The sequence below is a fragment of the Oryx dammah genome, unplaced genomic scaffold (genome assembly GCF_014754425.2).
Source record: "Oryx dammah isolate SB20612 unplaced genomic scaffold, SCBI_Odam_1.1 HiC_scaffold_19, whole genome shotgun sequence".
NCBI classification, from domain to species: Eukaryota; Metazoa; Chordata; class Mammalia; order Artiodactyla; family Bovidae; genus Oryx; species Oryx dammah.
In genome coordinates this window covers 51,363,004-51,390,417 of record NW_024070203.1, presented here as the reverse complement: position 1 = coordinate 51,390,417, position 27,414 = coordinate 51,363,004, and positions in this window count along the sequence as shown.

Sequence of the window (27,414 nt, the reverse complement as noted above, 5' to 3'; positions counted from 1 at the left end):
GCACGCCAGGCCTCCCTGTCCATCACCAACTCCCAGAGTTTACCCAAACTCACGTCCATCGAGTCAGTGATGCCATCCAGTCATCTCATCCTCTATTGTCCCCTTCTCCTCCTGCCCCCAATCCCTTCCAGCATCAGGGTCTTTTCCAATGAGTCAACTCCTCACATGAGGTGGCCCAAGTATTGGAGTTTCAGCCTCAGCATCAGTCCTTTCAATGAACACCCAGGACTGATCATCCTTACATAAGCAAAATCAAAACAGTCCAACAAAAATAGAGTGCAATGGATTTACCCAGTGAACAAAGAAAACCAAAAATTATATCTACCAGTTAAGAACAAAACTAAAAGCACAAACTGGAAGACAGAACTAAAGCAAGGTGCCAACTGGGAAATAAAGCAATGACGAGAAAACTAACAAATATGTTGAAGAAAGAAAAGAGAAATGATATGAAAAGTTAAATAGAGGTAGCTAAAGAATATTTATATACATTAAGGGTTAACTGCAAGGGGAAAAGAACAGAAGGAAAAGCAAACAAAGGAATAAATGTTAAAAAAATAGGCTTAAAAAATTAAAAATTAAAATTAAAAAAGGAGAGACATAAAAAAAAAAAGGAAAGCTCCACAGAACAGCAAAAGCCCAACATAGAGGCAGAGGTTTATAACAACAATAAAGAATGTGACTGAGAAAAATATAAAAAATAAAAGCTCAAAAGCTTAATTGGATTTCATTGAGCCAATAAAATCTACAACTGCAACAGAGGCGGGGGGAAAGGTGGTGGGGTGGGGGGAAAATCGAAAAAATTCTACAGAACTAGTCAAAACACAAGATAATAAATGTTTTTCTTTAGTCACTGCTGTCAGTCCTTTCCCTTGCTGGGAGTCACAGTCCACCACACCTCCCTGGGATGCCCTCCAATACTGTGCTGATCTCTGGACCTGTTGTGGCGGCAGGTCAGATTCTAATCTGGCCCTACTCCTGTGTGTTCTTGCCTCCAATATCCACAGCTATCAGAACTAGTATGTTTTCTTTTGTGGGAGCTCTCAATTCTTTTTATATATTCCATAGATACAGAGTCTGCCTAGTTGATCGTATGGATTTAATCTGCAATTTGTACAGCTCGTGGGAAGGTATTGGGTCTTTTTCCTTAGCCACAGTGCCCCTGAGTTTCAATTGTGGTTTTATTTCCACCTCTGCATGTGGTTCATCCACTGGGGTTTGCTCCTGAGGCTGCCTAGGAGGACATGGGTTTTCCCCTGTGACAGCCAGGTGTGGAGGTGGTGCAGCTGCTTGGGTCACAGGGCTTCTGGCACCACCAGGTACTCAGGGGAGTTGGCAGCTAGAGCAGCAGGAAATATAGTGCTCTAGAAGGGCATGGCAACCAGTGTTGGCCAATACACTCCAGTATTCTTGCCTGGAGAACCCCCCTGACAGAGAAGCCTGGTAGGCCAGAGTCTACGGGATTGCAAAGACCTGGACACAACGGAAGCAACCGTGCCTGCTTAGACAGGGTTAGATTTTTATTTTTTTGCCTGTGGCAGCTCTGCCCCTGTGAGAGTTGAGCCATGAAGGTGGCTTGGCTGCTCAGTTTGCAGGGACCCTGGCGGCACAAAGATATAGGGACTGCTTCCCACCCAGGAGTTATGCCCCTATCAGAGTCTTTTTTTGAGCCTTTTGTAGCTGGCGATCAGAAGGCCTCTTTGGTCTGCCTTTCTCCATAGCTCCACCCAAACCTTACCTGGGGTCCTTCTCTGTTGTTCTACACATCAGGCACATAGAGGGGCCCACCTGGTTGGGGTCCTACTCTGTAGCTTTGCGTGATAGGCACTTAACGGGTGCCCTGGGTGGGGTCCTACTCTATAGTTCAGTGCATCAGGCATTTGATGGGCCAGTCTCTCTATTGTTCAGCTGTTGATGCTGGCATGTGGAGAGAGCGAGGTTATAGTGATGGCTCCACCCTCTATGCATGACTTAGCAGTTTCTCCTTGCTTCCGTGGCTGCCTGGCTTTCCTCCACAGGCATTTCCCACCACAATCCCCTCCCGCAGGTCCCCTTGATCTGTCTCTCCACAGTCAACAGCAGCCTTCGCCCTGGGAATGCTCCACAATCCCTAAACTCCAGCTCTTAGCCTCTGCGCCTTCCAGGGGATCTGCGTCCCTATCCAGGTACGTTTCATGACACCAAGGACTGTCTGATTCTCATTCCACTTAGGCTGCCACAGATCAGCTGTTTCATCAGCCTTAAATGTTTCTACTCTGACTCAGACAATTGCCTCAATGTGGAGATTGGAGCCCTGCTTCAGTTCCCCCACCCGCTGAGGGCAGGTTGAGTCCTACTAACACACCTGTTTTTCTCTAGTTCCTTTATCCTACTGAGTTTTGCATGCTTCTATATGTTCTTTTCCACTGGTCAGGTACTCCTGTCTGCTCTCAGCTGGTGTTCTGCATGCACTTCTGTGTCTGAAGGTATATTCCTGATGTATCCATGGAGAGAGATGTACTCCACATCCACCTATTCATCCGCCATCATGTTCTCCCTAAACATTTTCTTTTTAAGTCAAGCTTATTTGCAAGAACTGATAAGAAAAAGGACAACCAAGAAAATCTTGATATGGAATGAATCAGGGAGCTCTATTTGGTATGGTAAACTATTATTTACCACATCAAATTAATCAGTATAAAAGTGGCATATATCTAGCCTGAAAAATCAATGTGGAAAAAATAAAATTCAGAAATATTCTCAGTAGTGTATTAAAATGTGGTTTCTAAAATCAGTGAATGTAATATAAATGGATAGTCGCAATAAAAAAAAGAAAGGCTGTAATCATTTGTAATAAGACATGAGAAAAATACCAAATTTATCATAAATTTCCATGTAAAATATGAGAGCATGAAGCTTTTAGGATAATGCATCAGTGTATTTCTATATACCATGAGTATGGGGAACTATTTCACAGCTATATTTAAAACTTGTAAAAAATAAAGAAAAGTTAACAACTTTTAACACATTTATATGGAAATGCTTGAACATTACAAAAAGTGAATGTCCCCAAACTATATTAATAAATGTTCATTTCACTAATGCTCAAAATTCTCCAAGCCAGGCTTCAGCAATACATGAATCATGAACTTCCAGATGTTCAAGCTGGTTTTAGAAAAGACAGAAGAACTAGAGATCAAATTGCCAACATCCACTGGATCATCAAAAAAGCAAGAGAGTTCCAGAAAAACATCTCTTTCTGCTTTATTAACTATGCCAAAGCCTTTGACTGTGTGGATCACAACAAACTGTGGAAAATTCTGAAAGAGATGGGAATATCAGACCACTGACCTGCCTCTTGAGAAACCTATATGCAGGTCAGGAAGCAACAGTTAGAACTGGACATGGAACAACAGACTGGTTCCAAATAGGAAAAAGAGTATCTCAAGGCTGTATATTGTCACCCTGCTTATTTAACTTATATGTAGAGTACATCATAAGAAATGCTGGGCTGGAGGAAGCACAAGCTGGAATCAAGATTGCCGGGAGAAACATCAATAACCTCAGATATGCATATGACACCACCCTTATGGCAGAAAGTGAAGAGGAACTAAAAGCCTCTTGATGAACGTGAAAGAGGAGAGTGAAAAAGTTAGCTTAAAGCTCAACATTCAGAAAACGAAGATCATGGCATCCGGTCCCATCACTTCATGGGAAATAGATGGGGAAACAGTGGAAACAGTGTCAGACTTTATTTTGGGGGCTCCAAAATCACTGCAGATGGTGACTGCAGCCATGAAATTAAAAGACGCTTACTCCTTGGAAGGAAAGTTATAACCAACATAGATAGCATATTAAAAAGCAGAGACATTACTTTGCCAACAAAGGTCCGTCTAGTCAAGGCTATGGTTTTTCCTGTGGTCATGTATGGATATGAGATTTAAATTGTGAAGAAGCCAAGTGCCAAAGAATTGATGCTTTTGAACTTTGGTGTTGGAGAAGACTCTTGAGAGTCCCTTGGACTGCAAGGAGATCCAACCAGTCCATCTTAAAGGAGATCAGACCTGGGTGTTCATTGGAAGGACTGATGCTGAGGCTGAAACTCCAATACTTTGGCCACCTCATGTGAAGAGTTGACTCATTGGAAAAGACCCTGATGCTGGGAGGGATTGGGGGCAGCAGGAGAAGGGGACGACAGAGGATGAGATGACTGGATGGCATCACCGACTCAATGGACATGAGTTTGGGTAAACTCCGGGAGTTGATGATGGACAGGGAGGCCTGGCGTGCTGCAATTCGTGGGGTTGCAGAGTCGGACACAACTGAGCGACCGAACTGAACTGAATTCACTCATAATGAGAAAATACAAATTAGAAGTTCACTAATTTATTACTTCCCTGTTATTTACAAGTTTGACAATAGAAAAAGTTGGTGAGTTTGTGGTAAAAATTAGCATTCTTATTGTGGCCATGGAGAATTAAACAACTTCAATCATAGTTATTTGGGTAATATCTAGTGATACTATATAAGGTAAATCTTTATACATTAATTCTTTGAAATGGTGTTCACTTTTAGGAATATTTTCTTACACTGAAAAATTTATGAAAACATAAGTAGAATACTATCATTTCTGCTGCTGCTAAGTCGCTTCAGTCATGTCCGACTCTGTGACGCTATAGACGGCAGTCCACCAGGCTCCCCCGTCCCTGGGATTCTCCAGGCAAGAACACTGGAGTGAGTTGCCATTTCCTTCTCCAGTGCATGAAAGTGAAAAGTGAAAGTGAAGTCAGTCAGTCGTGTCTGACTCTTAGCCACCCCACGGACTGCAGCCCACCAGGCTCCATCTTCCATGGGAATATCCAGGCAAGAGTACAGGAGTGGGGTGCCATTGCCTTCTCCGACTGTCACTGCAGTATGATTTAAAAGAACTAAACACTGAAAATAGTTTACTGTCCATCCAGAGTTGACAGTAGTATTTAAAACTGCTGTCACACAATGGAATACTAACTAAAGAAATAGCTCTATATGAACAGGTAATTTCAGGGTATAATGTTTAACACAAACAAACAAACAAAAAACAAGAAGAAAAATGCAAATAGTTGCATGCTACTGTTTTTCCAAGAAATTTTGGTGGATACAGATATAAAAGACACATTTGCTTATGTTAAAATTTTACAAAGGGGAATGGGTAACTACAGTATTCATGAAATAATTATCCATGTAAGTGGGAAATAAAATGTGTGTGGGTGTAAGCAATAGAAACTAAACCTCTCTGCATATGTCTGTTTTGCAGATTTGACTTTGAGATCATGTAGAGTACACCTGTGGCTTATTCATGTCAATGTATGGCTAAAACCACCACAATACTGTAAAGTAATTAGCCTTCAATTAAAATAAATAAGTTAAAAAGATACTTTCTAAAAATTCATTTACAAAAATCTAAAGGCAAGTAAACAAACCTAAGACTATGTCAAATTGATGACATAGCCATTAACTACCAAGGAGAGTTATTTCAAGACAGTTTAAAATCCAGTAATTTGGTTAGTTTCCATAGTCTATATACTCTATGAGAAAATAGCTACAAATAAAACACAAAAGCAAAAATTGGAACTCTCTCAGTTATTAGAGGTAGTGTTACTATTGCAATCCAGAAACTATTGTAAGTGTATTGCAGGTTAAAATAAATGACTATGCTGGGGTCATAGAAAAGTGGATTTTTATTCAGGAGAAACAATATAAAAATAAGTTTAGCAACATTAAATAAAACTCTATTATCTTTGATGAATAAAATATGGAAGTAAGATTTTATAGTCTATTTTATCTTATGAAAACTATTTCCTAACTCTGTCCAGAAAAAGCCTAGAAATAGTAACTAAACCAGTAATAAACCTTCCAATACCCAGGTGTTGGTGTCTAAATAACATTTTCAAGGTAAAGGACTGGGGCTCTCTGGAAAAGTGCTGATTCAAAATTTGGGGCATGAAATATACAAGATGATTCTGAAAACTGTGTTAGATTAGAAAGGGAATAAGATTATAAGGACTTCTAGGCTCATGGCCAGAAAACTCTGCCACAAACTACTTTGGACAATCTATACATTTAATGAATGCTAAATATTTTTGAGTACACATGATTATAATATAATATAAAAGGCAAAAGGAAATCAAACACTAAAAACTCACTGGTTACCTTTAAACAATGTGACTGTTCATCCTGGCTTATCAAAGGCAGGCAACCTGGCTTATTCTGCTTTTCCAGCATAATTATTAAATAGTGTCTTTTTATTTAAAAAATGTACTGGTTTGGACAATAATTTGTATATTCAATTGACTTTTGTAGATGCCAGAGGGCCAACATATTAAATTAAAAAATGGCAAATAGAGGTGGCAAAAAAAAAAGTGTTTTATTTTGACTTATTTGTTTAAAGAACACTGTACTTCAGCATAGGTGGCGCTAGTGGTAAAGAACCTGCCAGCCAATGCTGGAGACATACAAGAAACATGTATTGGATCCCTGGGTTGGGAAGATCCCTTGGAGGAGGGCATGGCAGCCATTCCAATATTCTTGCCTGGAGAATCCCATGGACAGAGGAGCCTGGTGGGCTACAGTCCATGGGGTAGCAAAGTTGGGCACAACTGAAGTAACTTAACAGGCACTTACTTCAGCATAACTAGTAACTTAGGCAGAGATTTTCTTTCCTTTCTAAATTTTTTTTTTAATTGGACCACTTTTAAAGTCTTTATTGAACTTGTTACAATATTGGTTCTGTTCTATGTTTGGTTTTTTGGCCACAAGGCATGTGAGATCTTAGGTACCTGATCAGGGGTGGAACCTACATTTCTTGCACTGGAAGGCAGTCTTCATCATTGAACCACCAGGGAAGTTTCCTTAGACAGAGGTTTTCTTGATAAAGTATTGCAGCTAACTAATATATAAATATTGATAGAACTTTTGAAATCAATAGTTTTTCAACATCTATTTGATAAATGGATCTAGGTAATGATCATCAATAAGGGAGATAGATATTATCTCAGTTTTACTGGAATCATATCATGTCACTTATGAAATATTTTTGCCAGAAACTTAGACATTATGAAGTTTATTATCTTTCTATCTTTTCTAATCACCAGTTTACAAAACATACAAGGAAGGGAGAAACATGTTAAATAATACCCGAAGGAGGTGATTAGCAAAGTTCAGTCTACAGGAAACTATAGGCCAGGTTCCCAGTTTCTTAAATGTATAAAATGTTAGGGGATGGGAAAAAAATCAAAACATGCAAAGGATCCTATAAATTAAATGAGTCTTATGAAACATATTGCTTCATTACAACATGCAAAGTTAATTTGGATATGGTTTCACACTAACTCTTTAAACTATTATAGGACAATCATGCAAACTGATGGATACTTCATGACATCAGGGTATAGAATGATTTGAAATATGTTTCAAACAGCCCTTCCATTTAAGAAAAAACACACTGGTATATTTATGGATCAGAACTATGTGGTCTGGAGTTTTATTTAACATAATTGGAGGGAGGACGTGTGGGGGTTATAGATGAAATCTTTTGGGGGCAGATGTTCATAATTATTGAAGCTGTGTGGTAGGTGAGTGATAGATATGTATGTGGAGGTTATTTTATCATACAAAGCTTTAATTTTATATGTTAAAAATTTTCCACAATAAAATGTTTATCCAAAAATGCAGAAAATTTGAGTCCATGCCTGTTCATCCAACAAGTATAACAGAAATACATTTAATAGCTATGTATCTTCTTTGAGACAAGCCATGCTTCTCTCTATTCCAGATCATTTTGAGTTGGAGATGAGCAGAGGGAAACATTTCTTCATACATGAAACATCTTGTTTTCATCCACTCAGACCTGAAAAGGAGAATGAACCCCATTCATGTAATTCCCAGACCCTGCTACTCTCATAAAGCCAAAATTCTTTCAGAAATAGTCTTTCCTTTGTAATCTGGTATTAAGTGGTAATACTATTTTACCCCTAAATGGAAGTCATTAAAAAAGTTCAGTAACTGGTTAAATGTACCCATGTATGGCCTATTTTTAAAACACAAAAGTACAAAATAATATCTGTATACAAATTCTTTTCATCTAAACTTGACTACAAAGTAATAACACTCATAATAAAAACTGAAAGACTGAAAGAGCCATTATTTATTGCCTCTTATAGCATGAGGCTTATGCTGATACTTTAGTGATTTCTGTTAAAATACTCTGCCATCAAGACTAATCACCACTTTGCTCAAGGAATCTTTTTTTTTTAAATCAGAGCATGCATCTTATAAGAACATATTATGGATATAAAACTACCATTTAAAATATCTCTTTATTTAGTATAATGTGCAGATGACATTATTCATTTTTATAATTTGAGAATCCAGAAATAGTTGGCTATGTTTAGAGTAACCTTTATCTAAAGAGATAAATCTGAGAGCTTAACACATGGAATCAATGCTCTATTTTAACCAATAAAATAATATTCTGTAAACTAAGGGAAAGGAGAAACCATTAACAATAATACTGAGCATGTTTTGTTTTGAAAAATTTTTGACTGTAAATTTTTCGTGTGCTTTAAAAATTGTAATAGCAACAGAGATCAAGTTTTAAAGAGTGGGGAGACCATCAACAACATTAAAACACTTCCTTTGAGCAAACTCCCTCTAAGATGTTTCATATGGTATTCCTGCAGCTACTCTTATCACATAATATCACTTGTTTAGAATATTGGGGATTCTGGTCCCATTGAGTCAAAGGAAGAAGATGTAAAATCTTTGTTTCAAATCTCAGACCCTTTAAAAGTGTACTATTTTTGTAGTTCAGTTTTAATGTTTAGGTCATTTCCTCTTTTCGGGCTGTGAGTTTAAGAATGCCCAAAGACTGTATAACAAATCCACTCAAAAACCAATGAATGATCTCATAAAATATATATGCAGTTTGGGAAAGGTATCTTGTTCATTTTATATTCACTTCATGATTCTATAATATACATAAAAATATGTTTTATTATTTAAAAAGTTATGTATAAAAGATTTGGATAGGAAAAGAAATGATAATTGGGTTCTAAAGCCTTTCATCTCTAGATCATTAGTAACCAATATCTCCAACTCAAAAGGACAATGTATTTACCATCTACTCATCATTATCCTCCAGAAAAACAGCACTTATGTATAACAAAGAGTGACTGATATATCTTAGAGTTACTAGGTAATTGGTAAAAAATGAGCTATTGTAATTTTTGGTATACTCACAAATTAAAGCCGTATGCTCTGCAGTTCAAACTACCTAACAGTCTGACAGGCAGTGTTGTCTGGGAAAATCAGAAGTCTTTCCCTCTATATCTTTCAGATGCAGTCTGGGCTATGTAGTAAACTATAAGGTTCTTTTAATTTTATGTCTATATTTTAAATTCCCCTTATATAATAAAATTTTTATATAATAAAAAATATTTTATCAGAAATACTGCAATGATGACATTTTGACAGAAAATACACAAATATGTGAGGACATTTAAAAATCTATGACTAAGGACCAGATAAGAAGAACATTACTCCTTCAAAGGTAAATTTTCTCTCTTAAAAAAACATACTTTATTTTGGTTTTCACCATTACTTTCTAAAGAGACAAAAATAAAAAAAAATTAAAAAACAGGTCAAATGTTATTTTGGAGTAGCTTACATTTAGGTTGACTTATTTATAAACTTTGGTATGCTGCTAAGTCACTTCAGTCATGTCCGACTCTGTGTGACCCCATAGACGGCAGCCCACCAGGCTCCCCCGTCCCTGGGATTCGCCAGGCAAGAACACTGGAGTGGGTTGCCATTTCCTTCTCCAGTGCATGAAAGTGAAAAGTGAAAGGGAAGTCGCTCAGTCATGTCTGACTCTTAGCGACCCCATGGACTGCAGCCTACCAGGCTCCTCCATCCATGGGATTTTCCAGGCAACAGTACTGGAGTGGGGTGCCATTGCCTTTTCCGAATTTTGGTATAGTCTGAGCTAATTAATTCTAAATCAAAGGCTGTCAAAAATAACAAATATCAAGTGCTAGGGTAGGGTGCTTAATTAAGAAACTTGAGTCTTCTTTGTTTTTGAATGAAAATTTATATCTTCCTAATTTACCACAGACTTTTTCAGGAAAAAACAGTAAAGTGGAATGTGAGGCAATCAGTGTTTATGATTGGCATAGATTCTTATTTATTATGATTATACAGACCCAAGTGTGTCCTAGGAAACATAAAGAAAAATGTCTATTTAATAGACATATCTTTTAATTAAATAACTCTCACAAGCCTCAACTTTTGTTACTTCTTATATTTTTGACAACATATGTGGATGTGGCTGTGTGTGCATTTGCATTTTTTATTTTTTAAAATCAGTTCTATCCTCCCTTGAATTCTCTCCATCTTAATTACATTCTCTTCTCACAGAGTATAAAAACATAGACTTGACAATAATCAGTAAGTCCTAGTTAATTAAAATACATGCACAAAACTGTTCTTGATCATTTAATAACTGGAAATAAATTAGTCTGTTTTTTTCAGTCTGATGAGCCAGAATGGAATATAAAAATGCATTGTGTAAATTGTCTTCAAATAATAATTAATGAAAAGTGATGACCAATACAGAATTGTAAAGTAAAAATTAAAAATAAATAAATAAATAAATTTAATTAAAAAAAAAAGTCTAGGCTTATGTACATTTTCTTTAAACATGAATATGATGAATGTGGCATTTCTGAAGGACATTAATATGAGGAAATTGGTAAGTCATTTATTTTGTGATTGACAATAAAGTTATACTTGTCTTTATTTATGCCAATTATTCCTTGGGGAGGGAAAGGAGAGGGAAGTTCAAGAGGGAGGGCACATATCTATACCTATGGCTGATTCATATTGATATGTGGCAGAAACCAACACAATACTATAAAGCAATTATCCTTCAGTTAAAAGATACATAAATTAAAATTTAAAAGAATTCTTCCTAGTACTATGGTTAATTTTTATACTAGGTGTGATTATTCTTACTTTAGTTCTCATTGTCTTTAGCTGAAAAAGGAATGAAGTTCTCTGTGGTTCTGGATTTTAAAAATGAATACATGGTGTGTATTGCTTTAATCAATGGTGTTTATTAACTGATATTGAGTAGAATGGCATAATGGATATGTCAGGTTGATTTATTTATCTCCCTGGGTTCTTGTCTCATCACAACAAAATTTTGGAACAACAGACTAAAGGGTTTAAAACAACAGACAAAGTATAGTTCTGTTATAGCTCAAGAAGACATATCTTTTATTAAACAGATATTCCCAAGACATGGGAGCAGGCTGACCCCAAAGGAGTCATCCTACGATCCTTCTTGGCTTCCCCCTTCTTATCCATCACCTCCTTTTGGTTGTGCCTTGTGCACAACATTAGTCAGTATTAGTATTCTGACTAATCAATTATATTAACTAGAATACACATTCTTTTACTACGCAACAAATGCACCATCGAACAGTGATATCAGATTCGTTTTTGACTTCTTAACATTTAGGTCCTCCCCTAGAATTACCCATCTTATTTGACTATGTTCCATTCAGTCTGTATTTCTCAATCCCAAATAATGCAGCCAAGACTTTGTCCTTGTTCTTGAACATTCTACACTAAATTTCTTAATAAATTCTGTCAATGTATTCTTTAAAATAACTGGTTAATGTCTTCCATTGTATTAAAAATCTATTAGGTATTTTTCATTATTGTTTTAAGTTTGTATTTAGGCTTTGATGTGATGCTTTACATTTTGTGATTTGGTTCAAAATCAAGAAACATAAAAATTCCCTTATCAATATACACTTGTCAAAATTTATATATGAAGCATGCCATTTCCTTCTCCACAGGATCGTCCCAACTCGGGGACCAACCCATGTCTCTTGCATTGGCAGGCAGATTCTTTACCATGGGGAGTTTTAAATATCTACAGGGTACTAAAAGAAAATGCTAATTTTCCCCCTTGCTGACAAACTCTATCTCAGGAGATAAAGAAAAAAAATAATAAGGATTGTTAATATGGATATAAATGAATGAATATAGAGACTCTGTTTTATGAGATGATAATGATGTTACTTTAAGAGAGATGTCACATCATATATGGTTCTCTGTGCTGTTCCAAGTGGTATTCTCAACCCCTATTTTAAGTGAATAAATGAATTTGGGGAAACAGTTCCACAAAAAACTCTCAAAATGGTTCTTTATAAAATAAAGAATGATGTTGGTGAAAATGAACATGGGGAGCTGTCAATGAAAATCAAAGTGCTTTTATGGGGTCTTTTAATGAGCACAGATTAAAAATAAAAATACACCACACAACAGAAATTGGAAGACTGACTCTGAAAGCATAGTATCCTTTTCAAACCCTTAAAGCAAACAAAGCTTTTTAGTTATATAGTGAGCAAGATTGTGAAAATTCTTATCCTTGAGCCAAATGCTACAATAATAGACAGCAAAAGAGGGAAAGATTACCTTCTTAACTTCAATTTTGTTTCCATTTTGTGTGTCAAGGAGAATAATCTTCATGTTGGAAGGATGAAACTAAAATGGTGATGAGAAATAAAATTCAGAATAGTTGAAGAGATAGGAAAAGAAAAAGTGAAACAAATCTCCAAAGACTTCACTTTTCTGGCTCAGGAGGTATTTAACTTAGGGCACTGAGTAATTCCAAAGATAAGATCAATGCCAGTAATCTGAAGAGTTATTGAAAATAGGGGAACTGCCATGAGAATAAAGAAAAACAAATGTCCCAAGTTTCTGAAAAGGTTAGGCAGTGTCTTAAAACTATAGACCAGGGATCTTGACATTTATGCTCAGTAAAATATTTGAAGGGAAACTAAATGGATGAATGGTCTTTGAGTACTGAAAAAGGTCATGATTAGCAGCAGTCAGCCTGTGTTCACTAAGAATAAGATATGGTATACTGTCTCCATTCCCTATTTTTAACATAATAACTTGGTTGGTGTTCTAGAGTACTGATATAGAAATAAGTCATCTATATTTACAAAATGTTTTTATTCTTCTTTTATACAAGATGGAATTACAGGAACTAGATAATAATGGTGCTAGGCAGACTCATTACTAATTAAATGACCCAATAAATGAACATTAATTACTAATGTAACATCATCTTGAATAGATATAAAACTATCTTCATTTTTTTTCCAGTAATAAGGAAGAAATGTTAGGTGACAGCAATGGTAGGTGTTTCAAATTTCATGTCATGAGTCCAAGCAATGAGGATTTTATATACTTTCAAGTATGGAAGTGGATTAGAGATAAACCAAGAATATGTGGCATTTATAACATCAAAAAATAGCTGCTCCACAGGTAGACAGTTACAGCAAAGGAAGCCACAGGATCTCTTTATGGTCTCGGAAAGAACTTAAGATTTGCAGACTTAAGGATGACGCACTGATGCACCAATGGAAAATGTTCAAAGTGGTCAATACAGTTTAAGATCAAAGACTACAGGAAGTTAGTCATAGGGAAGATACTTTAGTTTGAAACATTCTTGAGACAGTTGGGAAAAAGAACCAGATTGACACTGTAACCAAGGATATCAAGTTGGAAATAGGAGTAACTACACTGTGTACAGAGGCTACCCTGGTGGTTCAGTGGCATAGAATTCTCCTGCCAGTGCAGGAGATGTGGGTTCAATCCATGGGTTGGGAAGATCCTCTGGGGAAAGAAATGACAACCCACTCCAGTATTCTTGCCTGGGAAATCCCATGGATGGAAGGGCCTGGCATGCTATAGTCTACAGGGTTGCAAAAGAGTTGGACACAACTTAGCGACTAAACCCACATACACAACTATGTACAGAATCAATGCAAAATTCCCAAAGTACTAGTTTCAAGGTTTAGAATATGATTGGGAAAAAGTTTTCTGCCAAATCTGAGTTATTTTTAAACACCATGGACTTTCAGGCTTTGCAGAAATAAAGTTTTATCTATATGTTTTTTATTGGGGTAAGAAACACAAAACATAAAATGTGCCATCTTGACCATTTTTGTACAGTGTAGTAGGGTTAAATGTATTCACATTGTTATGAAACAGATTTCCAAAAATGTTACCTCTTGCAATCTGAAACTTAATGCCTGTTTAACAACTTTTTGTCTTACTCCCAGCCCCTGGTAACCACTTTTCTACTTTATATTTCTATGAATTTGGCTCCTTTAAACTTTTTTTTTTTTTATATTTTATATGTTTATTAAAGTATTATTATTTGTAAACATTCTTATGGTCAAATGATCAAAATGAAGAAGGAAAAAAGGAAAGTCAAGTAAATAATAATAGGAGAAGCCATATCTAAGAAGATATTGCTAAATATGAAAACATACTGCCCTTCAACTCAATTTTTTTAATTTAATTGTGAGATTTTTTAATTGTAAAAGTCATATAAGTGGAATATTGCAGTATTTGTCCTCCCATGACTGGCTTATCTCACATAACACGATCTTAAAGGTTCATCCATGTTGTAGCATGTGATAGGATTTCCTTTCTTTTTTAGAATGAAAAATATTTCATTGTATATATGTCATATTTTGTTTATCCATTTCTCTCCTGATGCAGATGGGTTGCTTCTACCTTTGGCTATGAATAGTACTACCACGTGTAGAGGCATAGAAGTGTCTTTTTGAAACACTATTACAATTATTTTGACATATACCCAGAATATTGTGACTCAATTTTTAATTGTTTCTAAGAATGAAAACCTTTCCATAGCAGTTGTACCATTTACAACATCTCTGATGATTTGTGATGTTGAGCATCTTTTCGAATGGTTATCAGCCATTTGTATATCATCTTCAAAAAATATGTGTTCAAGTCCTTTGACCATTGTTTAATTGTGTAGCCAGGTTACCTGATTTTTTTCTTGTTGAATTGTATGAGTTCTTTCTACATTTTGGATATTATCCTCTTATCAGATATAAGATTTGCAAATCTTTCTCTCATAGTATAGTTTACCTTTTCACTCTGCTGACTGTGTTTTTATTGTGCAGAAACTTTTTAGTTTGATGCCTGATAGATGTAATTTTTTTCTTTTGCTTTTGTTTTTTGTGATTTCTTGGAAATCATTGCTAAGTTCAATGTCATGTAGATTTCACCCTTTGTATTTGTCTAGTAGTCTCACAGTTTTAGGTCATAGATTTAAGTCTTTAGTTTGGATAATTTTTCTGTATGTAGCATAAGATAATGTGAATGTGTTAGACATAAGATAATAATTCAACTTAATTCTTTGCATTTGGAGATATAGTTTCCCCCAAACCATTATTGAAGTGTCTATCCTCTACACATTAGTGACCTTGGCACACTTGTTGAAGATCATTTCAGTTCAGTTCAGTCACTCAGTCGTGTCCGACCCCATGAATCGCAGCACGCCAGGCCTCCCTGTCCATCACCAACTCCCGGAGTTCACTCAAACTCACGTCCATTGAGTCGGTGATGCCATCCAGCCATCTCATTGTCGTCCCCTTCTCCTCCTGCCCCCAATCCCTCATAGCATCAGAGTCTTTTCCAATGAGTCAACTCTTCACATGAGGTGGCCAAAGTACTGGAGTTTCAGCTTTAGCATCAGTCCTTCCAATGAACACCCAGGACTGATCTCCTTTAGGATGGACTGGCTGGACCTCCTTGCAGTCCAAGGGACTCTCAAGAGTCTTCTCCAACACCACAGTTCAAAAGCATCAATTCTTCAGCGCTCAGCTTTCTTCACAGTCACGTCCATACATGACTAATGGAAAAGCCATAGCCTTGACTAGACGGACCTTTGTTGGCAAAGTATTTGAATATGCTATCACAACAATATATGCAGGAATTTACTTCTGGACTTTCTATTATATTTCATTGGTCTGTTTGTGTGCTTTATGCAACTACCATGTTATTTTGATTACAAAAGTTGTTAGGGTTCTCCAGAGAGATAGAACCAGAAAACATCTATATATATATATTATAACATAATATATGTATATAATCCAGGAAGCTTGAGATCCCAGAAGACCCAACATTTCAGTCTGAATGTGAAGTACAGGAAAGACTAAGATCATGGCTTAAACTGTCAGGCAGGAAGAGATCCTTATTATTCAGCCTTTTTGTTCTTTTCAACTGGTGTAATGAGGCTCACCATCCACATTTGTGCAGGCATTCTGCTTTAATCAATACAGATTCAATTGTAAATTTCATCCAGAAACACTCACAAACACATCCAACATAATGTTTGGTCAAACTTCTGTTCATCATGTGGCCCAGTCAGAGTCACACATAAAATTAATCATAATAGTAGCTTTGTAATATGGATTGAAATCAGAAAGTTTAGGTCCTCTAACTGTTCTTTTTAAAAATAGTTTGAGCAATTTAGACTTTCTGAAGATTCCATGCAAATTTTAGGATAAAATTTTCTATTTCTGATTAAAAAAACACACACTGTGGTGATACTGATAGAGATTTAATTGAATTTCTAGATTGTTTTGGGTAGTATGGACACCTTGATAATATTAAGTCTTCCAATTCATTAACATAAGGTTGTTTACATTTATTCATGTCCTTTATTTCTTTCAACAATGCTGTGTAGTTTTCAGTGTACAAATCTTTCACTTCCCAGGTCAGATTTATTCCTAAAAACTGTGTTCATTTTGATGCTATCATAAAAGGAGTTATTTTCTTTATTTTCTTTTTGTATTTATTTAAAATGTCGAGAAATGTAAATTTTTTTCCTCTGTGTGTATATGTTAGTTTTTTGTTCTGTAAACTTGCCAAATATATTTATTAGTCCTAACTTTTTTTTGTGTGTGTGGAATCATTAAGGTTTCCTGCATATAAAATCATGTCATCTATGAATAGAGATTATTTCACATTTTCTTTTTCAATTTGAATGCTTTTTATTTCTTTTTCTTGCCTAACTGCTTTGGCTAGAACTTCTGATATGTTGAATATAAATGGTCAGAACAGATATTTATGCCTTGTTCCTAATCTCAGAGGAAAAACTTTCAGTTTTTTACCATTGAGTATGATGTTAGCTGTTGGCTTTTCATAAATGAAAGTAGTTTTCTTCTATTCTAAGTTTGTTGAGTGTTTTTATCATGAAAGGGTATTTATCTTGTCAAATGCTTTCTCTCCATCTATTGAGATGACTGTGTTTTTGCCCTACATTTTGTTTTTGTACTACTCTGATTGATTTTTGCAGGCTGATCTATTTCACATTCCAGGATTAAATCCCATTCCAGGATTAAATGGTCATGGTGCATAATCATTTTAATGTGCTATTGGTCAGTTTGCTAGTATTTTATTGATGATTTTAACATTAATACTCATCAGCACTGTTAGGCAGTTGATTTCCTGTAGTGTCTTTGGCTTTGGTATTCGGGTACTGTTGAGTTTACAGAATGTGACTGAGAGTATTCCCTCCTCTCAAGTCTTTGGATGAGTATCGGGAAGATAGTTGTTAATTTTTCTTTAAGTGTCTGGTAAAATTCTTCAGTGAAGCCATCTAGTTTTGGATGTTATTGTTGGGAGGGTTTTGTTATTACTTCAATCTCCTTACTCATTTTTGGAATATGATCAGTTTTTCCACTTATTTATGATTCAGTTTGGTGGGGTGTGTGGTCTAGAGATTTTTAAATTTCTTCTAGGTTATTTAATCTGTTGGCATACAGTTGTTCACAGTGTTCTCTTATAATCTTTTTGTTTTTCTGCATTATTTGTAATGATCTTACATTTCTGATTTTAGCTAGTTCAATTTTCTTTTTTTCTTAGTTAATCCAACCAAGAGCTTGCCAATTTTGTTAACATTTTCAAAATAACAATTATTTTGATTGTTTTTTTTCTATTGATTTTATTATGTTCTCTGTTTTATCAATCTTTTCCCTTATCTTTATTATTTCCTTGTTTCTGCTGCTTTTAATTTGTTCTGTTCTTTTCTAATTTCTTAAGGTGTATGGTTATTGATTTAATATATACATATATTAAAAAATACATGCTTTATAGTTATAAAATTCCCTCTTAGAACTGCTTTTCCTGTATCTCATTTTTAGGCGTTTTCCTTTTCATTTGTTTCAAGGTATTTTTTTCATTCCCTTGTGATTTCTTCTTTGACTCATTACTTACCTAAGAGTGTAGATTTTAGTTTCCATATGTATGTGAATTTTTTAGTTTCTCTTATGCTATTGATTTTAATTTCATTACATTGTGATTAGAAAAGATACTTTGTATGATTGCAATCTTTTAAATTTTTTTAGATTAATTTCGTGGCCTACCAGGTGGCCTCTTTAGTACTGTTCCATGTGCATCTGCAAAGAATATATATTCTTCTGTTTTTGTATGAAATGTTCTATATGTCTGTTGGATCCAGTTGGTATGTAGTATTGCTTAAGTCTTCTTTTCTTATTGATCTTCTGGCTTGTGTTCTATCCATTATTGAAAATGAAGTATTGAAAAACCCACTTTACCATGTTGTTGTCTATTTCTCCCTTCAGATCTGTTAAAGTTCACTTCATATATTTAGGGGTCAGCCATGAAATTAAAAGATGCTTACTCCTTGGAAGAAAAGTTATGACCAACCTAGCTAGTATATTCAAAAGCAGACATTACTTTGCCGACTAAGGTCGTCTAGTCAAGGCTATGGTTTTTCCTGTGGTCATGTATGGATGTGAGAGTTGGACTGTGAAGAAGGCTGAGCACCAAAGAATTGATGTGTTTGAACTGTGGTGTTGGAGAAGACTCTTGAGGGTCCCTTGGACTGCAAGGAGATCCAACCAGTCCATTCTGAAGGAGATCAACCCTGGGATTTCTTTGGAAGGAATGATGCTAAAGCTGAAGCTCCAGTACTTTGACCACCTCATGCGAAGAGTTGACTCATTGGAAAAAACTCTGATGCTGGGAGAGATTGGGGGCAGGAGGAGAAGGGGATGACCCAGGATGAGATGGCTGGATGGCATCTTGGACTCAATGGACGTGAGTCTGAGTGAACTCCGGGAGTTGGTGATGGACAGGGAGGCCTGGCGTGCTGCGATTCATGGGGTCACAAAGAGTCGGACACGACTGAGCGACTGAACTGAACTGAACTGAACTTGGATATGTCAATACTTAGTGTTATGTCTTCTTATTGAATTGTCCCTTTTTCATTATAATATGACTTTCTTCATCTTTTATAACAGTTTTTGACTAACTTGACCTCATATAGGGGGTTTCCTCATGGTGCTCTGCCCTATACATTGTAGGGGGAGGGATGCAGATGGGTGTGATGAAAGCTGTGAATTTTTCTGTCTCTCTTTTGCTGAAATACTTTCTTGGTTTTATAATGGCCTAAATGCTAATGTCTAGAGTTTCACAAAAGTGTTTTAGTCCATATATTGCTGTTAATTGTATGTCTCTGTGGAGGAAGGATGGTCTATAGTTTCTGGTTTGCCATCCTACTGATGTGACTCTAGAGCTAGAACTTTGAAAGCCCTTCATCAAGAACAAGGGAAGTAGTAGTATAGTTTTTTTTTTTAAAGCTACTGTAGTTAAATTTTATCTAGAATATTTTATTCATTTCTGGAAAGCACACATTAACACCTACAAAGACCAACTAGACCATATCTAATTTAAGAATCCAGAATTTTTAAAGGACTCAAAATTAGAGGAAAAGAGCTTGAGACAGCAATAGGCATCAGAAAGTAATGACTTAGGAAATCATGTTTGATAATCTTTGTATTTGAATCTTCATGCTTAGTATACAGTAGGGGGCTCAAATATTACTTACTTTCAAACTGATTACAATATTATGAATTAGTAAGATATCCCAGCTTCAAGAGTTGGGTTAATGTGTCTGTTCCCACTGTTATCAATCAATCAACATTTACATATAAGCTGACATGACTACCTGATTATATATTTAAGGATACCAAAAAGTCAGGGAAATGCATATTACTTATTTTTACCCAATAAATAAAAGAAGGCTTAAGATTTTGAAATAAGATATTATATTTTGAAATTAATTTCATTCTTCTAAATAGTAAGAATATCCCCCTAAAAACTTTTAACCAGTACATCACTGAATATGTGTCTTAAAAGTGATAGAGATAGGAAGAGTTTCTGATTAGATTTAATAACTACTAGAACCATAATTAAATACTTTATGAGGAAAGTTTCTAATGATTGTTTTGTTTTAAACTATTCAATTTCATTGTGGATAGCATAAACAATGTTGTAGGGGGCAATAATAATGTTTAGCAATTTTTCTTATAAATTGTAGTTGCAATTAAAGCCACCACTTTATTCAAGGCACTCAATTTACTTGTTTATTAAGCATTTATTTTTATTCTTTATCTTATTAATTCAATAAATATTTTAAAAGGGCAGGTAACTGAGGCTGTTTTTATATTCTCATAATACTTGCCATTAGTTGGGTAAAAAGCTTATAAAGCAATTCTCTGGGTACCCCTATTGATTAGGTGCTATTGATCACCATTTTACAAATGAGGAAATTGAGGCTAACAATTTGAACAAGAGCTTATTAGTAGTTGCTGGTAGAATTTAGATTCAAATTCACACACATTTGATTCCCAAGCCTAAGCTCTACCCTTTTTTAAATTATTTTTGAAAATGTTTATTTTCACTTATTTTAATGTTTCACTTATTTTTCTGATAAAGGGACACTGTTCAAGGTAATTTAAGGTGACAGATTAAAAATATTTTAGACTGATTCATAGATATAAAGACCAAATGATTTTAAGATAAAATATTAATTAAATCCATGTTCTTATAAAAAAATAATGTGACTTTTTCTATAAAAATTAAGCTTTAACATTTTCAATTGTTTGTCTTGATTTCAAACACTGACCTCATGAATATCACTAACACATCTTCATTTTTGTCAACTATTTACTCTGATTTTTGTCTTGGAAAATGATATCCTCTCCCATATAATAAAGTAGCCATTTGGGTTTAGCTTAGGATGGCTAGAAAGAAATGTGATTTGATCTGCATCTTTCTCAAGTCAAGCATAGCAATATGGGTGATGCTTCACTTTAATGGACACAAATATGCACCAGATTCACATAACAGCATTTGCATTTATATACATAGAAATCAGAAACTGAATAACCTTGGGCCACTTATTTGCACTTGGGGTTTTCGATACTTTATTTGCAGAAGGAGAGAATTGAATTAGATAATTTGTCTCCAACTGATTTCCTATAACTATTTGTTAAAATGACCTCAATACAAATTTGATACTTTGAAAGACTCTTTATCCACCATCTCTTAAGGCATAGCACATTATGGAAACATAATTTATGTACTTTTATATTTTAAATATAAGTGCCATATATGCTCAGCTGATACATTTATAACCAAATGGAAAGAATCAATGCCTTGGCTGGCTTACTGTGGGTAAACGTCTGTTTTTCTTCAGACATCTTTTACTTTAAAGTATTTCAAAGATACGTTACAGATCTTTTAGAGGCCATGGAATCCCAGGTAGGAATCCATTTCACTGAATGATTGCTAAACTCTCTTTCAATTTGGGTAATCTTGCAAGTCTTCCTTCCTTTTCTTTAAAGCATTGAAATAAGAATTTCAAATTGCTTTCCTTAATAGGAAAGGAATGTAGTACTGGGAATTTCTTGGTGAGAAACTAAATTAATCATTTTAACCTGGCTCACTTTGTGTTTTCTCATTTCAGAACGAATGTTAAGTCAACAAATAATGCTTTTTTGAGACTGTCTTTTTCTTTCAATTGAAAACTTAAAAGAATTGCAAGTATGCTTGTAGTGGATAATGGACCTCTTAATATTTCTCGAGACTTGTTTTCTTTGCATATATAGCAATTATTATATTATTGTTGGTTTTAAGCCATAGAGTAAGTAAAAAATGTATATTTTAGTTTTAAAAAGAAGGTTGGAGTATAGAATAATTGCCTTTTAAAAGGCAAAATAATGAAAGGTGTGGACCAGTGATTACTGGAAAGCCACTGTTTAAAATAGCTCCTTTGGGGACTTCCCTGGCAGTGCACTGATTAAGAATCAGCCCTTCCATTGCAAGAGACAAGGATTCGATCTTTGATCAGAGAACTAAGATCTCACATAACTCACAGCTAAAATATTTTTTAAAATAAAATAATTCCTTTTATCTTAATGAGTTCTTTCTATAGTCACGTATTATTTTTATGCTCATGGAAAAGTCATGACTTTCTACTTTATTGTGACTTTTTATTATTAGCCTTATGTACATTCCTCAGGTTGTTCATACTCAGAATAATAACATAAGATTATTTGGTGTCATAACTCATCTAGTTCTGGTAATATTGATAGCTTTTCCCCATAAAATGTTTTAAAATATGCAATTATCTAATTAAAGGGGTCACAAAAATTTGGAAAATTATTTTATTTACATGTTATAGTTGAAAACCTGGAGGCTTAAGTGAGTTGCATGAGAACTCTAATTAAAGGAAAATATGCTTTCATAATTTAAATATACTGCTTTCAAATTTAATCTTAATTTACCAGTTAAGTTATTTTGTGACTGTTTAGTGAGATATGTTTAACAAGAAAGATTTTCAAATTTCCTCCTTCATGAGAATATATATTGTAGTATAGGAACAAGACAATAAGTCAGTGAGCAAACAAACCAGAAATTTCAAAGTTGAAGAAAAATTAAAAAAAGTAGAGTGATGCCATAGATACCAATGGAATCAAGGGAAAAGGTTTTCACCATTACAGACAAAATTGTCAAGGATAGTGTCTTTTAAGAGATAATATATTACTTTAGAAATGAAAAATGAGAAGAAGGCAGTCTGCAGAGCTGGGGGATGTTGTACCACGCAGCGGAAATAGAAAGGTCAAAATTTCTCTGGTAATAAACAGCTTGTCCTATGTGATTAAAAGAAAGAGTTCAGTTCATCAGAAGGAGAAAGAAAGAGAAGCCAATATGTAATAAATAATGGAAAGCATAGAGAGAAGGACTGGAAAGCTATGCAGAAGCCAGTTCATACAGTCTTAAGAATAGTCAAAGAACAGAATAGAATTCAAATTTTTTAATAAAGGTACTGAAATAGAATTACAACTCATATGACTAGGGAAAAACTAATGATCTGTATTACAAATGTGTGAACTTTTAGATATTTTATAAACAAGATCATACAGGAAAAGATGGTACAAAAGGAGAGGGTAAATTGGTGTGTGAGTGTGTTTCTCTTTCAATCCTTTCTGTCTTATCCTATCCCTTAAAGAATTGGTCCCCAACCTTTTTGGCACCAGGGACCAATTTCATGGAAGAAAGTTTTTCCGTGGGCCAGGAGAGGGAGGGAGATAGTTTGGGGATGATTCAAGGCAATAGTGCTTGCACTCCTATAATCCCACCACAGGTCTGACAGAAGACAGCTCAGGAGGTAACAGGAGTGATGAAGGCTAGCTGTAAATACAGGTGAACGGTGGCCTGCCACTCAACTTCTGCTGTGTGACCTGGTTCCTAACAGCCCACAGACCTGTACTGGTCCATGGCATGGGGGATTGGAGACTCTGCTTTAAAGGGGGGCAATGATTTCAATCACAGTTTATAAAATTTGTGAAATAAATACCTACTATTCCAAGGATCAGCAATAAGTATCACGACTTTTCTTTAAAAGGACATTTTTTGATATGATTATCTTTTCCCTCTAAATTTAGGAATTAAAGCCAACCCAAAGACTGCTTAAACATTTTGGAACCAGTATATACATTTTATTTTCTTTGGCTACCCTGATGCCTCAGTGGTAAAGAATCTTCTTGCCAGTGCAGGAGATGCAGTTTCAATCCCTGGGTTGGTAAGAGCCCCTGGAGAAGGAAATGGCAGCCCACTCTAGTATTCCTACCTGGGAAATCTCATGGATGGAGGAGCCTGGTGGGCTACAGTCCATGGGGTTGCAAAAGAGTTGGATACAACTTAACAACTAAACATCAACAAAATATGTTTTTAACTATTTATCCATTGGAATTAGATTATGATTACACATGTTCACAAATACATAAGGTAATAGGTTTCACTATAAGATCAGCCTTCTAATTTGTTGGATTTAGAAGCTCTTAGTACTCTTAAAAATGAAGCAGCTTAAAAAATTTAAGTGGATTATACATATATTTGCCATATGATAGATTAGAACTTTGAATTTTATAAATAGCTATTTATTAATTCATTTTAGAAACCACAATAATAAGCCTATAATATACTACCACAGGTAACATATTTTTACTTTAAAAATCTGTGTTTTCCAAAAGCAAACTGCTGAGAAGATTGGTATTATTTATAGTTTTTTTTTTGCAAAACCAAGTTGCAGTTCCTTAAAGTTTAGTTGCAGTGTGGAATCTGAAACTACACCAGTGAGATTTTCTTGCTCTATTTCACTAAAAACTACGTCTATCTTGCACTTTGAATTGATCTTATCCATGCATTATATTATGCAATTATGCATTGGTCATTTGGAAATAACAGCTACTTAGTTTTGCACACCCCTCAAGTGTTGATTCAATTTTTTGTATGATATTCATTAATATCATCACCTCTTGTTACAAAAATTATTAAGAATTAGGAATCAGGTTCTGACTTTAACTCACCGTTGTTATGCTACATCAGTGAAATCTGAACATCTTAGCAATATTAATAAAATAATTTGACATTGCAGACCCCTGAAAGTGGCTCTTAATGTTTTCTGTGTGTTTGTGAGTGTGTGCTATTGTAAGTCATTTCAACTGAGTCCAACCCTTTGTGAGCCCATGGACTGTGGCCCACCAGGCTCCTCTGTCCATGGGATTCTTCAGGCAAAATACTGGAGTGGTTACCATGCCTTCCTTCATGGGATATTCCCAGCCCTGGGATCAAATCTGCATCTTCTGCATTGGCAGGTGGGTTCTTTACCACTAGCACCACCTGGGAATATTCTCTAACAGAGAGAGAGATTCTCTTAATATTTCTAATAGATTATAAAACATACTTTGAAAATTGTGTGACTTAGTGTGAGCTGGTGACTGTGAAATATGAGAAATAAGATAGACTCTTTTGAAGGTGAAACTGTAGATTTTTTAATGGATTAAATGTGAGAATAAAAGCTCATGATGGCATTTGCTTGGAAATTTAGGAGAGAAATGCAAAATGTTGAAGGGCAACTAAATTTCCTTTCCATACTAATAATTTTCTTTCCTAATTCTGCATTAATTAGGGAATACGTAAATACTTATCTTGAGGAAAAATAAGTATGTTCTTTTGAATATTGACCTTGTGTGCTGTGATCTTATTAAACTTTCTTATTAATACTAGGAGGTTTTAGTGGATCTTTTGGGGATTTTCTATATAGACAATTAAGTTGTCTGATGATAGAGATAGTTACACTTCATCTTTTTAATTCCCGGTGCCTTTTACTTCTTTTTCATGCTTTGTTTTACTTGATAGGTGAAGTCATCCTACCTGAAATTTTATCTGGCTGCTAGAAAATTTGCAATTATCGATTTATTTTCTTCAAAAGATACAGCACAATTTGTGTATTTCAAGCCATCAGTGCTTTCTATCTAAGTTGCTAAATTCATGGGCACTTATTGTTCATAGTATTCTTCAATTACTCCTTTAATGTCCATAGGGTCTATACTAATGTCTCCTCCTTCATTCCATATAATATGATATGTGATTTTCTTGTTTTCACCTTTGTCAGTCTGGTTAGAAATTTATCAAGTGTATTTGATCTTTACAATGAACCAGACTTTGGCTTCAGGAATTTTCTCTACTGTTTTCCCATTTCAATTTTATTTTTTGTAGCAATTATTAAAAGCTTATTGTGCACAAATCAAAAAGTCAGCTTGCAAAATGAGCACTCAAATCAAATCATGGAACTTTGTATAACTTCAATTCTTACAACTTTGTTAAGGTTTAATTTATGCCCATAATATTATTTAACTTTGTACTGTTTCATGTACACTTGAAATAAACATGTGTTCTGGTGTTGGGTAGAGTGTTAGGTTAAATTGGTTGATAATGTTGTTCAGGTTGTCTATATCTTTACTGATTTTCTGGCCACTTGTACTATAAGTTACTGAGAAAAGAATGTTAAAGTTTCTGACTACAACTGTAGAATTCTATTTCTATTTTCAGTTCTATCAGATTTTACATGTTATATTTTGAAGCTCTTTTATTGGTTGCATATACATTTAGTATTGTTGTATCATCTTGGAAAATTGACCTTTTGCTATTATATACTGTTCTCCTTTTATCTCTGGCAATATTCCTTGTTTTGAAGTCTGTCTGAAATTGATATAGCTACTCCAGATAGATGTGGGTTTTGCTGTTGCTATAGTTACCCGTAGTGCATCACAGGCTTTAAATTACTCTACATTATTTGTGTTTAGAGAGGAGGCTGGTTTGTCAAAGGATTTTTCTTGATGTTTACTTCACTCTTAGATCTAAGTCTTCCCTTTGTGCACATACCTCAAAGAGGACTTCTCCATGCTTCTGGCCTTCTGTCAGAAGTAGTCTGCTATTACTTGTTACTGTGGAGTGGGGTGGAATTTCTCTTATGTCTGCAGTTTTAAGGGCTTTTATTTTCTTATGCCAGCTCATTTAGTAATTTATTTTAAAAAAATTAAATGAATGAACTCTTACTTGTATGGTGCCACTGGTAAATAAGAGCTCTCATCATGACTCTCCTTAGATGCAACATGTTTCCTTATATTTGGGGTTAGTTATTTAACTTCTACCTTTTGTTCTCTGATGAGATTAACAAAAATCAATTTACAGTCTCCATCATTACTTTGTTAAATGGTTAAGAGTGATGCTTTTTCCAGCTTGCATCCTAAGCTGATACCAAAAACATGAGCATCTACTTTTGAGAGTCCAAAAAGGAAACTTCCTATTGAATATAAGTCAAAACTCATATATTCTCATTGAACTATTAGATATAAACATACCTGAACTACTAGATATATACTTGTATATTGACAAGTCCTTCATGACAATAAGATAGTGTGCTCTAAGAAATGCCCTGATATCATATGGTTAGGAAAATACCCATACACACTTGCTATTTAATTCATCTTTATATTTATTTATATTTTTAATTCTTAGGGAGCCAAGATAAATGAGTCTTTTCTTATATACATACTCTCTTCCTTAAGTAGTTCTAGCAAGTATTGATTTCCTCTTATATTAACCCTGTAATGTGCCAATAGATTGACTCAGTTTTTTCTTTCTTTTTTTTTTAATGAAAGACCCTATTACTTAATATATGCATGTGTGTGCATTCAAGTGTGTGTCTGTGTGTGCGTGTGTGTGTGTTCAGTCATGTCCAGCTCTTTGCAAGGCTCCGGAATGCAGCCCACCAGCCTCCTCTGTCTATGAAAGTATCCAGGCAAGAATATTGGAGCAGGTTGCTATTTCCTACTCCAGGGA